Below are 16,742 nucleotides of genomic sequence, written 5' to 3'. Positions count from 1 at the left end.
CAAGTAGAACTCTAAGTGTTTCACTTCTTATTCTCCTTCACAAAGCACCAACAATTACTCTTTATGGCCCAAAACACTAAAAAATGATGGGTTTTGGCCATATGAACATTCCTATGTGCACATGCAAACCCTAATGCTTGGATCTAGGTTTCTCTAATTAAACATGCTTTGAATCCAAGACTTCTAATGACTAATTAGGTATAAAAACAATACAAAATCAGATCTAGAAGTTTACCTTTGAATCTCTTGTTTGATCTTGTTGTCTTGGAGCTCTAGAGTCACAATTGTCACTCCTCTAATGGCTTACAAACACCAACTAGCACGGAGGATGATTTGAGAGAGAGGTTAGGGAAGAAATTGGCCAGGGGTACTTTACTTAAGAAGAGATGCCGATTTCCCTTTCCCTAGGGGTCTATTTATACTTGTAAGGCTCCTAGGGTTTCACCCTTAAACCCTAGTTGGATAATCTTTCCTTAAAGCAATCCAAATCCTTTCCATGATAATGCCTTGGACGATTTGTGGCTTATCCCAAGCCCTAGAAATCGTCCAACCTCTATCCATGGAGGATTTACAGCCCAAAGTGTAACTATCAAACAATTGACAGTTTATACCCTCTTATTTAATTAATCTCTTTAAGTCACCAAATTAATACTAATTAATCTATGAATTATATTAATCAAATAACAATATTATTATTCCTTATATTATTCTCATAATATATTAATAATATCTATTCTCTCATAATAAATCATCCTATCAAGTTGCTATGGTGAACACAACCCAAAAGGACCATGCACAACTGGGTCAAATACTTGCCTAATATAGTTGCAGCCTTAGACACTATTCCAACAAAAACAAACTAAGGTTTCGATTTATGGACAAGGGAATGTGGAGGTTTGTTAAAAATGTCCAAAAGAAGCTATAATGTGGTTTAAATAGGGTGTAAACCCTTAAAATTAGGGTTCACTCACACTACACGTAGGCCCATCGTATGTGGGTGATGTCCGTGGTAGTTTTCGAGGCCAACAAAATTATAACCCTAAATCTTTTACACTAAAATAGTGTATAGTGGTAAAGGGGTCGAATCCGTGGAGATTGGTTTAATTTTATAACTCTATGAAAAATCTCTTTGTAAAAATACTTGTAATTTGATAATAAAAGTAAAAATGGGGGTTTTAGTCTTTTGAAATACTTGAAATAAACTATAACTAAACTAAGATTTAAATAGAAAATTTCAACATAAACAAGGGTTTGATGTAAAATCAATAAGAGAAAGATGGTTGACTTAAGGTTTCGTCACTTGCACATTTGGTGAATATATTATTATAATCTAATAGTGTAATACTTGTTTTAAATCCTTAATCTGGCAATAGTAATCCAAGAAGCTTGAGATTACCTAGACTTTTCTTAGTTGTTTAAATTGTTAGAAAAGCTCATAACAACTTCCTTAGTCAAAGCCACAATTTTTATTAAGCATATAATTAGTGAAAGTCAACTAGCATTAAGAACCAAAAAGTCACAAAATCCAAGAGGAGTCAAATGTTTTCACTCCCATGTTGGAGAAAATGTTTTTATGATTTTGTGAAGTAAAACTAACAAAAAAAATCACTTGTTTCTTGCTGAAGAGTTAAGAAACTCTTTGATCGTTTAGATCTTTGAACAGGTTAATCACAGAAACGTTAAATAGTAATATAAAGCACAAGAATGAATCACAATATGTCGAATGATTCAATATCTTCAAGCCTCAGCAGAGATCGATAAAGAACTTCCGCTGTAGAGGCTATTAGGGTTACAAACGATAAATATAATATCTTTGAAAAAAATAGACTTAAAATGTTACGTACTAAGATGCATGCAAGCACCTATAAATACTAAACGCTAGAAATAACTTACGGATGGACAGGCCCAATCCGAAGACAAAATGTACTAAAGAGCGAGCCCAAGACGCAACACCTTTCAGACCCTACAATCTCCCCCTTCGCGTCAATTGGAGCGAGACTATTACTTCGGCTTGCTGGGTCCAGCTGCAGGAACTTTCTTTTTGGTTTCAAACAGACGTGGAATGAGAGCAAGGATGGTCTGTCTGAAGCGAATGTACCACTGGATCATGTCATCAAAATACTTCTTGTCATCTGCTGAATTCTGCTTGCATCGATGAATGATTCCCAGAACATGTTCCAAGCATGTAGTGGTGTAAAGATGCTTATCTGACAATGCGAACAGGCATTTTTGGCCTTCGTTCCTTGTAAACATGACAGAATTCCGCTTCGGTTCGATTCTTCCCATCTACATCATGTTCAAATCACTAGCAGAGCTAACAGGAGAGATAGTAGACTTTTTCTTGAAAGTACTAGCGATCTCCTGATCCATCTTGGCAACCTCCATAATGTAGCATACAAGCATTCTTTTTAAGTGATCGATGATTGGGCCATACTCAGCTTCGTTGGTGAGGAGAATGTTATGCAAAATAATCCAATCATGTGGATTCAGGTTGGGAAGATCAGCAAGTGATATAGCATGTTCAATTTTAGCAGAACCCCTCAGCACTTTGAACCGAACGTTCGTGAAGTTCCCCTCACGAAACGGTTTGAGGACCCGAACATTGACAATCTTCTGAGCGCTCCATGTCTGATACTGAGGTTGAGTAGACCTAAGATAGAATTCAATAAGCTCCCTATCAACCTTTGGGTGAGGATGAGGGACATCAGCAACATTATCAAAAGCATAGAAGATGAAGGCCTTTCGGGTCAGTGGCATATCGAACTGGGAGTCGACATAATTGATTCGATCCAAGGAAATCACTGGTTCAAGCCACAGGATGCTGGGAGTTTCAATTGCTTCTTTTATAAGCTTCTAGAGAGTCCACGGAGGAAAACGTGTTTTTCTACTCTCAAGAAGATCATGAGCCTCCTTTATTTTTCGTTTGTTCGCCTCGAATTCTCTGGCAATGCGAGCGCTCATGTCATCATCTTTATCCCGGCCTTGTTTCTTCAAGAGATCAGCGATGGTCTCTTTATCATCATCATCACTGTCTTCAACAATCTTCTTTCCTTTTTCTTTGACACCTGAACCTGAGGCTTGACCTGCTGGAGGAGGTTCGGTTGCTTTAGTTGCTGTGGAAATGGGAGGTGGTTGAGACACATCTTCTCCCCCTTGTTTCGGATAGGCCACGAAATCAAGAAGCCCTTCAACTTTGTTTAGTAGGGCAAGGGCAGGAGCAAGCTTCTCTGCTAGATTGCGCCTCACTGAGTAGTTCAGGATAGGATCATGTGCTTCGATGATGTTGGAGAGGGCAGCGTGGACATCCGAAACACACGATGAAATAATTGCACGCTCAGATTGGAGAGATGCGACTTCCTTTTCAGATTGTAAAAGATGAAGACTCTTGACCTTGAGAGCAATGGTCTTGCGAGTAAGAGCATCCATCTGTGAGTTCTCTGAAACGAGATCTTCTTGCAGCTTCGTCAGGCGCTCCTCAACAGTCGCCTGGAATAATTTGTTGTCATCGTCGAGAGACTGACGAAGACTGGCAAAGGACTGTAGTTCAGAGGCAACTGAAGTGGCTAGCTTGGTGACAAGAGAGTCAAGCTTCTCTGCATTGGAGTCAGCGGCTCCCTGTAAAAACTGCAAAAGAGAATTAGCATCAACGAATAGTTTTTCTACTTTTTCGGTCGTAGCAGCACACGCCTTGGTAGAGGCATCGATAGCGGCAGTGGCAGAGTTGATGGAGGCTTCATGAGCCTTGGTGAACGTATCAACGAGCCCCTGAATGGCAGCCTCTGAGATAGTGGACCGAGAGGAAGAGGAGGAGGAAGCAATGAGATTATCGATTTTCTCATGAAGCTCCTTGAGATGCTTCTTGGTGACTGGAGCATCATTGTCATCATCACTTTGCACTTGATATGGACTGTAGTAGACCGAGTTAAACGTCATATCCTCTCCTCCAAGAAAAGGTTCCTCATCTTCTGTTGTTTGATCAAGAGATGAAGGCGAGGGTGGAGGCTCGGTTGTGGGAGTAGGTTCGGGTGCGGATGTATGTTCGGTAGTGGGAGTAGGTTCGGGTGCTGAAGTAGGAGCCCCCATATCAGATACGTTGGTTCAAACGCCAGCGGTGGTTGTTGTGGTAGCTTCGGTGAAAATAGGAGGTGGTACAGGGATAGAGGTGGGTGGTATTTGAGTAGTGGAGGTTATGGGGGGAATGGAAATAGAGATAGAGATTGGTGGAGGAGAGAATGGTTTAGAGGAAATAGGTACCTCAGGGGAAGGCGAACGTGGAGGAGTATTACCTCGAAGTGACTCTTCTGAATCTGAACTCTCTTCCTCAGATTTACTGGAGGAGGAGGCAAGAATAAGCTTACGCCTGGGTTGAGTCTTCCTCTTCTTTGGTGGAGGGGATTAAGCTGCCTTGGAAGGTTTGCGCTTCTTCGGAGAAGGACCTTTCGCTCCTTTGACAACTTTCTTGTCTTTTCCCTAGTCTTGTTTCTTTCCCCTGGGAGCAGGCCTATCAGCGTCATGGATTGATTGAATCATTTCAGGAGTGAGCTCTCTGGGACCTAGGCGACGAAACTCCTTGTAAGTTCTGATGATGCGACTGTCCTTTGGAACACACGCATACATTGACTCAGGGATTGAGCCAACGAACTGAAATTTGGAGGAATCAGATACTATGATCCTCGTAGTGTGGAAAGTTCCTATCAAGGAGAGTGGAGAATCAGCAACAATAGGGACATGATACTTGTCCATCGCCCATTGTGTGACCAGCGTCCAGAACCTGGCATAGGAGATTTCAGAATGACGAGAAGTGGAAGCAAGGCTCTGAATCAGCTGCTGCCATAGAACCGATCCATAATCAAGATTGATGCCGTGGTACAACCCATAGAGAATGGTCATAAACAATCGAATCGCCCCATCTGATCCTGCACTTCGTTCCGATAGCCCTTTGAACAACACAGTGAAGAAGCCATTCCACTGAGGAGGTAAGCATGATTTCTTGAACTTTGTAACGGTTGTCAGAATCTCAATGAAACCCATGTTGTAAAACATGGAGAACAACTGACCCACGGGAATAGATTCAGGGTTAACCCTAGACTCATCAGGTTCAAACCCTAAAAGCGAACATAATCACTATTTGGAGATGGAGGACTTGGTTTCAAGAATGTCGAAGAAGATTCAATCGACAGACTTGTCATAGTGGGCCGTTGAGAATATCTGTGACAAACACTCCATTGGAACGATTTCGACCTTGGTAAGTGGTGGAACCAGTGGAGAGTACTTGAGGCACTCCATGATTGGAAACATGAAAGCATCGTAGACTTGTGGGGTGAGATCAATGATTAGGCTTTGTTGAGGACGGATGGGTAGAATATGGGAGGTAGCATGAACTGAAGAGGAGTCCGCCATTGAAGAGAAGCTTTTTGGGAAGATGATGAACAGTAAGAGAAAGTAGTCTTTTCTTGCTCTCTGAATATTTGGTGCAGTAAAGAGGTAAAGGACTGTAGAATTTACCTTTTATACCGTGGTTAGAAGAGAGAGAAAAATCTGTTCCCAAATCTTCAAAGAAAAAACGAAGCGTTTCCTTAGGTGATTGACGCGTGACAGTTTAGAACCCCGATGATTACGCAGGAGAGAGAAAGACTGTCCCATTTCACACGCCTTCCCATCAAGCGCCGTTTGAAATACCAAAAACAATTCCGCTTCACACGCCTTCCCATCAAGCGCCATTTGAAATAATAAAGTGATTAGACTTTTGGCTGAGTCAGCAACTTATCCTTTTAGTATGAGCTGTCATCATAGATCAAGAGAAGCACGTGTAACATTGCTAACCACATCCCGTTTATAACATTAAATCCCATAGCTAAAAATAGCTTATAATTAACGAAATCGGATTTATGGAAAATCAAAAAGATTTTCGTGCATAGAGTGTCAAAGAAAAAGAAATAAAACAACACATATGTGGGAAATTGTGATGTCAATAAAGATACGAAATAGTGGATCCCGGACACGAATCTCTTCCTTCAAAGTCAAGAGAGACCTTAAAGTATTTGTGTGGTTTCCCGTTGAATTACGATCAGACACTAATTAAGAAGCGTTGAAAGGCATTTTTTAATAAGGCTAATTTGGGAGGCTTTCGCTTCAGTTCAGAATTCCTGATCTTGAGATAAGATAGAAATCGACTGAAGTACTTGTGAGACCAATGTGGTTTGTTGAACAAGTAGGTGTGAAGAGAATTTAAGTGACATGTTGAAAATACTTTTAGGTGAAATCTAAAAAAAAAATAAAACTGGATTCTAAGAGAGGAAATGTTATGATAGTTAACAATTTCATAAGAATCACACAAAAAGAAAAATTAGAGATTTCAAGGTACAACCACTTGGGTGAATTCGTTAATTCATTAGTGAAAACTAGAGCAAATTTAATTTTTCACCGTCAATGCATAGTAGGTATTGAATTGTGGGTTTCACTTAGCACATAGTGGCACGAAGCTAAGATCATAAATATAGAAATTGTGTAACCATAAACCTCAGTGGTAATTTCTGAGAGTCTCAAGGGTTACGTGTATGAAGCGAATAGGATGGAGAAAAATATTGGAGATGATGTAAAGAAACCAAAGTACCTCTGCTGATAAAATAAGGACCAAGCAGAAAACTCTTATCTATTGTGAGAAGAGAGTAAGGTAGCTCATGATTAGAATAAATATAATAGCCTAATTGGGAAGACAAGGTTTGTATATACCAAGTCAGTAAGGCTTTATTCAGAATCAGTTGAGGCTGTGGACAACATACAACAGCATGCTTCTAGGGACACTTAACTATTAAAAGGTGTGAGAACAATACCTGCCCCATTGATCATCCACAAATGGTAAAAACGAACAGAAGTAAATTTTTTTTTTGGAGTTTATGAAATTTTGAATCAAAGAGAAAGACAAAAATAAAACAAACAAAATTTTTTTTTGGAACCGAACCCGAAATAGACCGAACGCTCGGTTCATTTCAGTTTCAAAAAAAATGTTTGAAAAAGAAAAAGAATTGGGAAATAATTGAGAAATATGAGTACAAATAAGTTTACAACCAAAGAAACTACCTTTAAGTGATAAGCAAAGACAAGTGAGTAGGAACGAACCCGAGCGCTCGGTTCATTTCGGTACCTACGTGAACCGAACCCGAAATAGACCGAACGTTCGGTTCATTTCGCTTCCAACTTTTAGTTTTGAGAAGGAGTTTTTGGTACTGAATCTGATTCCATCATACCTAGTCATTGTAGAATTTTATTAAAACTTGCTTCAGGAAGAGCTTTGGTGAAGATGTCAGCCAGTTGATCAGTAGTTTGAACAAAGTGAATCTCTACGTTTCCGTCTTCCACGTGATCTTTAATGAAGTGATACCTCAATGCAATGTGTTTGGTTTTGGAATGTTGCACGGGGTTATGACAGATCCTAATTGCACTTTCTGAGTCACAATATAGAGGGATCTTTTTCATATTGAGTCCATAATCCCGGAGTTGGCTTTGGATCCAAATCACTTGAGATGTGCAAGAAGCGGCTGCAATATATTCTGCTTCGGCTGTAGACATAGAAACACATGTTTGTTTCTTAGATTGCCAGCTCACCAACTTCCCGTCAAGGAATTGACAGCCTCCTGTAGTGCTTTTCCTGTCTAAACCACATCCTCCAAGGTCTGCATCTGAGTAGGTTTGAACAAAGAAACGTGAGTTTGAGGGATACCAGAGACCGAGAGAGGTGGTTCGCTTCAGATATCGGAGTATGTTTTTCACTGCTAGCATGTGTGGTTCATCGGGATTCGCTTGAAACCTAGCACAATATCAGGCCTGCTAGCTGTGAGATACATCAGGGAACCAATCATTTGGCGGTATAGCGTTATGTCGAATGCCATTTTTTCCAAGGATGGTGTGAGCTTGGTGCCGAACGCCATAGGAACTTTAACCTTTGAATCTCCCATCATGCCGAATTTAGCAAGAAGAGTCTTGGTATATGCTTCCTGGTTGATAAAGATGCCTTCGGGTCCCTGTCTAATGTTTAAACCAAGGAAAAAGTTAATCGGACCCATTGAGCTCATTTTAAATTTTGTCTCCATCAGCTTTCTGAATTCAGTTGTTAAGCTAGGATTCATTGAGCCAAAGATGATATCATCGACATAGATCTGAACTATCATAAGGAGGTTACCTTCCTTTTTACGAAAGAAGGTTGGGTCAACCGAACCTTGTTTGAATTTAAACATCTTTGAAAACTTAGTTAGTGTTTCATACCATGCCCTAGGTGCTTATTTAAGACCATAAACTGCCTTGTCTAGGATGTAGCAATGATTTGGATGTTGTTCATTCACAAAACCAGGAGGTTGCTCCACGTAAACCATTTCTTCAAGTTCTCCATTTAGAAAAGCGTACTTCACATCCATTTGGTAGACCTCGAAGTTCTTGTGTACAGCATAGGCAAGAAATATTCAAACAGATTCCAGCCTAGCTACCGGAGAAAATGTTTCTTCGTAATCAATTCCTTCTTCCTGGCAGTATTTACCATAAGAAGAGCTTTATTTCGAATCACATTACCTTCCTTATCCATTTTGTTTCTGAATACCCATTTGAGGCCAACGACTGAGACATCTTTCGGTGTTGGAATGAGACGCCAGACCTTATTTCTTTCGAACTCATTGAGTTCATCCTGCATTGCTTGTACCCAATCAGAATGATCAAGTGCAATATTGACGGTCTTCGGCTCAATTTTGGACACGAAAGAATTAAACATGCAGAACTCTACTTTAGAGAATAGGGAAGTTTGCTTTGCTTTCACTGGAGATCGAGTTAGGACCTTTTCAGATATATTACCCACTATCTGAGATACAGGATGATCTCTGGTCCATTTGGTGAGTGGAGGGTAGTTTGGATCATAGGATGGATCCAATTTAGCATTGACCATTTCTTCCAACTCTGATTGACTATCATCATCATAGAACATATTGGAATTCTCCCCCTCGACAGATGATGAATCATTTGGACCTTTGGGAGCTACTGAACATTCGGGTATAGCCGGGCTTTCGGGTGCTATAGGACTTGCAGGTGTAGCCGGGCATTCGGGTGCTATAGGACTTTCAGGTGTAGCCGGGCTTTTGGGTGCTACAAAGATTGGATTCTCCCCCTAAATATGTGAGTCGTGTTGATTTGAAGAGAATTGATTCTCCCCCTCAACCGAAGTGCCGTGCTGAGGAGGTTCATTTTGAACTGGTTCTCCTTCTCCCATTTGTTTGGCTGCATCTTCGACAATCTGCTTCAGACGATCGATTTTGTTGTCTGCTGCCTTGGCTTCCGAGAGAGTGGCTTTCTCAGGTTCATCAAATAAGTCTACGAACTGATCAAATAAATTAGTAATCGAGGCTGTGACTTGACCTGTTTGAGAGAAAATCTCTCCAATTGCTTCTTCGGTAGTCTTTAGTTTCTTGACGTAATCGTCATCGAACGTCACATAATAGGTTTCTTCAATTCTTCTAGAACGTTTATTTAAAACCCTGAATGCCTTTGAAGTAAGAGAATATCCCAGAAAGATTCCTTCATCAGCTTTAACATCAAACTTGTTGCGATGTTCTTTGGAGTTGAAGATGAAGCACCTGGAACCGAACACATGGAAGAATTTTACATTCGGCTTCCTGTTGTTGGTGATCTCATAAGGAGTGAGAGAGAAACACTTGTTGTGATAAGACCTATTCTGCGTAAAATATGCTGCAGCAATAGCATCAGCCCAGAAATATAAGGGAAGAGAAGCAAAACTTAGCATGGTTCGGGCCGCCTCACACAAGGATCGGTCTCGCCTTTGGACGATTCCATTCTGATGAGGTGTATAAGGGGCTGAGAAGTTATGACTGGTTCCTTTTTCTGCCAAGAAGTCTTCGAATTCGTTGATCTTGAATTCCATTCCATTGTCGCTCCTAATGTTTCGAACGACTTTTCTCAGTTGTACTTCGACCTGCTTAATAAAAATCTTCAGCTTAGGAGTTGCCTCATATTTGTGCTTTAGAAAGAATACCCAAGTAAAGCGTGAGAAATCATCAACAATAACAAGAATATACTTGTTACCGCCAATGCTCTCGATTGATGATGGACCACACAAGTCGATGTGAAGCAACTCAAGTGGTTCAACAACTTTTGTGTTTATAATTGATGGGTGACTTTGACGAATCTGTTTCCCTGTTTCGCATGCAGCGCACATGACCGCCGGTGACAAGCTTGTTGCTGTCTTTGAAGTTGAGATGTGAGAACCTTCGGTGCCACAACCAACTTTCGTCTGAATGAGCTTTGGACAAAAGACATATGGCTGGATTCCCTTTGATTGGTCTGAGATTCAGAGGAAACATTTCGCCTTTTCGATCAGATTTGAGAATGACCTTATTGGATTTCTTCTCAATAATTTCTGAACCTTCGTCGTCGAATGAAACTTTGAGACCGGTACCTCCCACCAGTTGAGATACACTGATGAGATTATGCTGCAACCCTTCTACATACGCCACCTTCCTTATTGTGAAATCACCATTGGTTATCATCCCATAACCCTTTATTGTTCTATAGGAGTTGTTACCGAACTTGACATTGCCACCATTTTGAAGTGATCGAAACTCCCTTACTCTTCCTTCCGTCCTGTCATGTGACGTGAGCAGCCACTGTCAATGTACTATTCTCCGTCAAACTACTCGTCACTGATAACCTGCAAAAATTAAGCAGATTTAGGAACCCAAAGTTTCTTGGGTCCACGTGAGCCTTTCACAGAAACAGGAATAGTAAGAGAAACATCAACGAGAAATGTTCGTTTTATTAAGGTTGTTTCATCTTTTCTTTTAATAGTAAACACTTTGATTTCATTAGAATTAGTTGCAGGCGTTTTGGATTCAGATTCTGGTGTTTGGACTTTAGCCTGCTTTCGGTCTTCCTTAGCTGAGGAAATCTCCCTTTTTCCTTTCAAATTCTTTGACGATCTTGAATTTTGTGTAGGAACAGAATTGGGCTTAGAAAAAGATTGAGAATGAGAAGAATCAGAGGAAAAGAAATTAGAATGAGAATCTTTCCTGACTTGAGGTTTGGAATGACCCTTTCGGTTGTGGTCATTTGAGGGACTGAACCTGGACCTTCGGTAGCTGTTTGATGATGAACCTAAGTTGGAGTTTTGGTTGTTATTGGTTGGTGGTCCGAAACTGGGTCTTTTATTATAAAAGCTTGATGGACTAAAATCAGGTCTTTGCCTGTTGTTATTTGGCGGACCAAAACAAGCTTTTCGGTTGCTGTTGCTTTCGGGACCGAACCTATCCTTTCGGTTCTGTTCTTCGTGTGCACCGAAAGTCTTTCTCTGGTTCTTCTGACTTTTGTTTTCTTCTCCTTTTGAATTAGAATCTTTGTCATGGTAAGTGTAGTGAGGATTTTGGGAGCGCCAAAACTGCTTTCGCTCTGAGAGATTTTTCTTGTATCTCAAGTTTCGCTGCTGCTTTTGATTTCTCACCTGTTTCGGTTGTCTATGAATATTTTCCTTTTGTTTCAGCTCCTTAGCAACCGGTTCACTATTCATGGATGAGGTTTCGCTTGTGGAGGTGACTTCTTCCACTAGAATCTCTTTTGTGCCACTGGTACTTGGTACGTCAAAGTTGGTAGGCTTATTCAGAGGTTCGGGCACATATCTACCCTTTGCCTTCCAGGATGTTTGCTCCGACAGACCAACTGTTTTGTCTGCGTTGTCTATCGGTGCTGACTACAAAAACTAATCACAACCATCTGCATTATCTTTGTTCACTATGGCAGTGAGTTCGACTGTCTGATGTTCGGTTACTCCTATGACCTTATACACCTGATTGGGAGTTGTTATAACCTTCTGAAACACGACGGCCTTTTATTTAAGGACTGGGGACTTATTTTTGGACAAACGAGCGAATTCCATAGAATTTTCAGAAATCAGGTTTTTGTGGTTTTCGGGTTTGCTCCTGACGAACTCGGAACCGTCAACTTCGTCCTCTACAAAAATTTCACTCATATCATCGTCCTCATTAAGTTCAGATGTGTTTTCAACATCAATTTTGTTTTCTGAACTCAAATTGGTACCCAACGAGTCGAATTTTTGTATGGTTTCGGTCCTGGGTTTCAACTTATCATTTTAATCCAAAAGATTTTTAAGCATGTCCTTATGGTCTTTTGACTTTATAAAAGATTCTATTTTGTCCAGACCATACATGTAAGTAGGATTAACATCATTGGAAGATACAACACTTTCACAGTTGTATGCTTCGACATCAATTTCATCCTCCTTAAACTCAAGGAAGGGTAGAATCATGCGATGTATCTTCTGCCCTATTTCACAATTTAGATGTAGTTGAGTAATGTTAGCATAAAGCCTTTTGGCAATCAAACAAAAAACATTCCTTTGTTGTAACAATTTGAGATTGTCCCTTTGCAAATAAATGTTTTCATCCCTAGACTTAATCAGCTCCAACTCTTTCTGCTCTATCCACATCCTTCGCTCCTCACTCTTGGATGACACCTTGCTTATTTGGTCAGTTAGATTAGAATTCGTGACCCGTGCTTGCGTTAAACAACTATCTAAATTTGAAATTGTTGAATTCAAGTTATTTAATTCCTTTTCATATGATTTTTGTGGAATTTTAAATGAAACAAAAACAGATTGTACCTTCTTGATTAGTTCATCAAGTTCATTGATCTGCACACTTAGAGGTTTTGCTGTAAAGCATAAGTCCTCTCTCTCCTTGGCCTATTCATTTCCACCATCAGTGTTGTATCCCCTCATCCGAGATACATCGGTTACCATAAGACATCTTCCATCAGTTTCACCACCTTTTGCAACATAAGCCTTTCCGTAAGAAGGCTTTCTCACTTTATCGTCTTCTGAGTCAGTCGACCATACCTGCATGCCACCGAACTCATCATCATCTACCGAACCCTACACAATAAGAGCATTCATAGAGGGATTAGTAGCAGCTTTCTTCCTTTTTATCTCTTCCAGTCTTTTCATCAGACTTGCATCCTCATCGTTCTCTTCATCTTTCTCTGCCGTGTTCTTCAGCACGCAATCTTTTGCGTAGTGATTCTTTCCACCACAGTAAAAGCAACTGACACCAGAGTCAGCTTCACCCTTTGCTTCCTTTTTCGATTCCTCAACCTTCGGTTCATCTTTCACCTTTTCAGAACTATAGCTCCCCTGCCAATTACGATTTTTGTTGGAAGGGAAATTTTTCTAGATGAATCTTCTAGGATTTGACACCATCATGGCATAGTCTTCGGCTGTCAGATCGTGATCTCCCAGATTTAGATCCTCTTCATCTTCTTCTACGCTTTTACCCTTGGACAGAAGCACCAGAGACCCCAGATTTGAAACCATGCTTTTCTCTTGCAGCACTGTCTTTTCTTGGGATTTCAGAATCCCTACCAGTTTCGCCAGCGAGTACGATTTGAACTGCTCGTGTGCTTTAACCGTTGACACAACAGCTCTCCATTCGGATCTTAGACCATTCAGAAAAGTGACCTTCTGTTCGGTGAGCTTCCTTTCAATATCATGTTTGATCATCTTGCTGAGAAGATGATTGAAGCGATCAAATGTCTGTGTAACAGACTCATCAGGATTCTACTTGAACTCTCCAAATTTAGATAGAAGTAAGGTCTGAATTGAGTGCTCCAAATCTTTGCTGTACTGCAAGAACCCACCAATCTAAACGTGTCAGATTGCAGAGCGAATCGAATTAGTCTTAATGCCTTAATGTTGCACTGAAACTTCTCCTTTTCGTCTTGAGCTACATCTTTCATATCTTTCAACAAATCATTATACTCCTTTTGAATTTTAATGATTCTAGATGTTCCTGAATGAGCAAATGGGCCAGATATAATACCTTCCCATATCAGATACCCATTATCTTTAGATCCAATGACGTAGTCTTCAAAGTGGTGCGTCCAAACCTCGTAATCTTGAGTGTAGAGAATTGGAATCTTGGTTGTAGATCCTATATTGTTTGAGATGTTGATGGGATTAGATTGAGAATCGTCCATGCTTGATTGTATCACCTGTTATAAGATCAGACTTTGTAATACATAATATTAGGGCAAGATGAATAAATAATGAGATACGTCAATTATGGAGTGACGGCTCAATAAATATCATTAAATGCAGAATAAACCTTAATAACTTCTTTCACAGAAGAGATGTGTATGAATTACACAGTCTCCTGCTCTGATACCAATTGAAGAGTTAAGAAACTCTTTGATCGTTTAGATCTTTGAACAGGTTAATCACAGAAACGTTAAACAGTAATATAAAGCACAAGAATGAATCAAAATATGTCGAATGATTCAATATCTTCAAGCCTCAGCAGAGCTCGATAAAGAACTTCCGCTGTAGAGGCTATTAGGGTTACAAACGATAAAGATAATATCTTTGAAAAAAAATAGACTTCTAAAATGTTACGTACTAAGATGCATGCAAGCACCTATAAATACTAAACCCTAGAAATAACTCACGGATGGACAAGCCTAATCCGAAGACAAAATGGACTAAAGAGCGAGCCTAAGACGCAACACCTTTCAGACCCTACACTTGCTAATTTGAGGATCCTTCACTTAATCAAGAAATTAACCAACTAATCACCACAAGCACATTTAAACTCATGAATAAAAACATACAAGTAGTAATAAGATGTTAAAACACTAAACATTGTCATAAAGATTCAAGAACAAGTTTATGGAGTCTTCAACATTCAAATGATTTCACCAAAGTCAACCAAGTTTAGTCTAGCCTAACATGGCTAAACACAGGAAAACAAAGTAAGGATAGATTGTATAAAACATTTAACAAGAATCAAGAGCAAAAAGATGAAGTTCTTGAGGTGTTCTTGGTCTTCAAAATACTCCAAAATCTCTAGAGAATTCATGAAATTTCGGATGTGCAAGAGTGTGCAAAAGATGTACACCAACCTACCTCAAATAGCCTTAAAAATGAAATTCTAAAACTATCCCTACAGTGTCGTGCACCGCCGCGCAGCCTGCGCGGGTAGGTTACATTGATGGGTCTGATTTTGGGCTTATTTGAGTTTTAGGCCTCCACAACTTAGTCCATTTGCCCAGTTCGAGTCTGATAAGCTTCTAGCCCATTTTTCTTCAAGTTTTCTTTATTTTAAGCTCAATTTGGTTTCTCCAAATGATCCATAGCCCACGTAATTGCCCAATCAATAATCTATGCACGCTTGAAAATTCTCCCGTATCTTGAAAATTTAAAGTTTATTTCCTCCAAGCCTTCAATTAATCAACAAATTCACTCCATGCATCAACTCCATTAGCCATCAAGCCCAAAATACATGTCGTCCTCCAAGCCCAATCTCTTCCCAAAGATCTCACTCCGATAGTCTCCTTAAAATCTGTAATTATGGTCACGAAACTAGAAAGTACCCGAAATAGTCATAAAATAACAAAAAGGAAAATATGCATGGAATTTAACTAAAATATGAATGAAATACACTAAAATAAACTATAAAAAGAAGTAAATAAAATGAAACTATCAAATCACCCCAGGCTTAAACCTTACTTTTCCTCAAGTAAGACAAGACTAAAATGAACTTGGGATGAACTATCCTAAGAAAAATAAAAAGAATGGATGAAACCATAGAACCTGATCACCGTTAGTTAACATGGTTAGAATTGATCTCACTATTATCCCAAGAAATTTTAATCCAATGACAATGGAACCCTAAGCCACAGCCAGGACGACTCCTCTAGGTGAGTAAGGAGGGACGGCCAGTCGTAGCCCCAATGGAACATGCATACAATGAAGAATATATGTAATAGGGAGAAAGCAAATGGATGGGCTCGTGTGGAGCTCTTCTTTAAGTGTACACTCTTATCACAAAATTTTTGTGATGTCACGTCTTCCGACTACTCTCATATGTGATTGGGTTTCATCGCTCTGACACCGTTGTAAGAATCAGTTCACTTAGTGTTGCCCTGAACCTCCCGTAGTATCCAACTCGACAGACTCCCTAACATCACCAATTTGAGAAAAAAATCAATCCATATACAATAAAACGAACCTATAAAAATGAATATCAAACGCCGAGGGACTAAAATGTAGGAAAATTTGTTCGATAATTGAACCGGTCACCCCTTTAAGATAATTGCAGCCTTGAATTTTCTTGCTTGAGCTTCTTGGTTTATTTATTTATTTATTTTTGAATCAGAGGATACTTGAAGGTAATGCACTAACATATCAAAATTTTTATCAAGAAAACTTTGGACTCGAAATTTGGTTCCCAAAAGTATGTGAGTGGAACCGAAACATAATAATAATACGAATGGTCTAAATTGTAAAAAGGACCATCTGTGGAGCATAGAGATGTAGGCTCCTTTTCAAACTTGTGATTTTCCAAATATAATTAAAATGCCCAAACATGGGCTAAAAGACTCTAAAATCCTAAGGAAATCGAAAAAATATATGGTGAATTAAAGAGAGTAGATATGGATTTTACTCGGGGACAAGCACTAATGCTTCATCCCAACGATCCAAACATGATCAAGTGTGATCTCTCAGCAGTATGGATTGTAGGCTAAAAACATCCATTGCTATAGTATATCCTACAGTTTTTAGTATTGCATGCATAATTTTTCATGAAAACTACCTGACCATGATCACTTACCCCTTTAAGGTCTAGCAGTTGATCCTAAGTATGAAGTCCCAAACTATGGCCTAATGGTCCCGATTCGATATG

The sequence above is a fragment of the Lactuca sativa genome, chromosome 4 (assembly GCF_002870075.4).
Source record: "Lactuca sativa cultivar Salinas chromosome 4, Lsat_Salinas_v11, whole genome shotgun sequence".
Taxonomy (NCBI): Eukaryota; Viridiplantae; Streptophyta; class Magnoliopsida; order Asterales; family Asteraceae; genus Lactuca; species Lactuca sativa.
Note: the sequence above shows the minus strand (reverse complement) of the source record.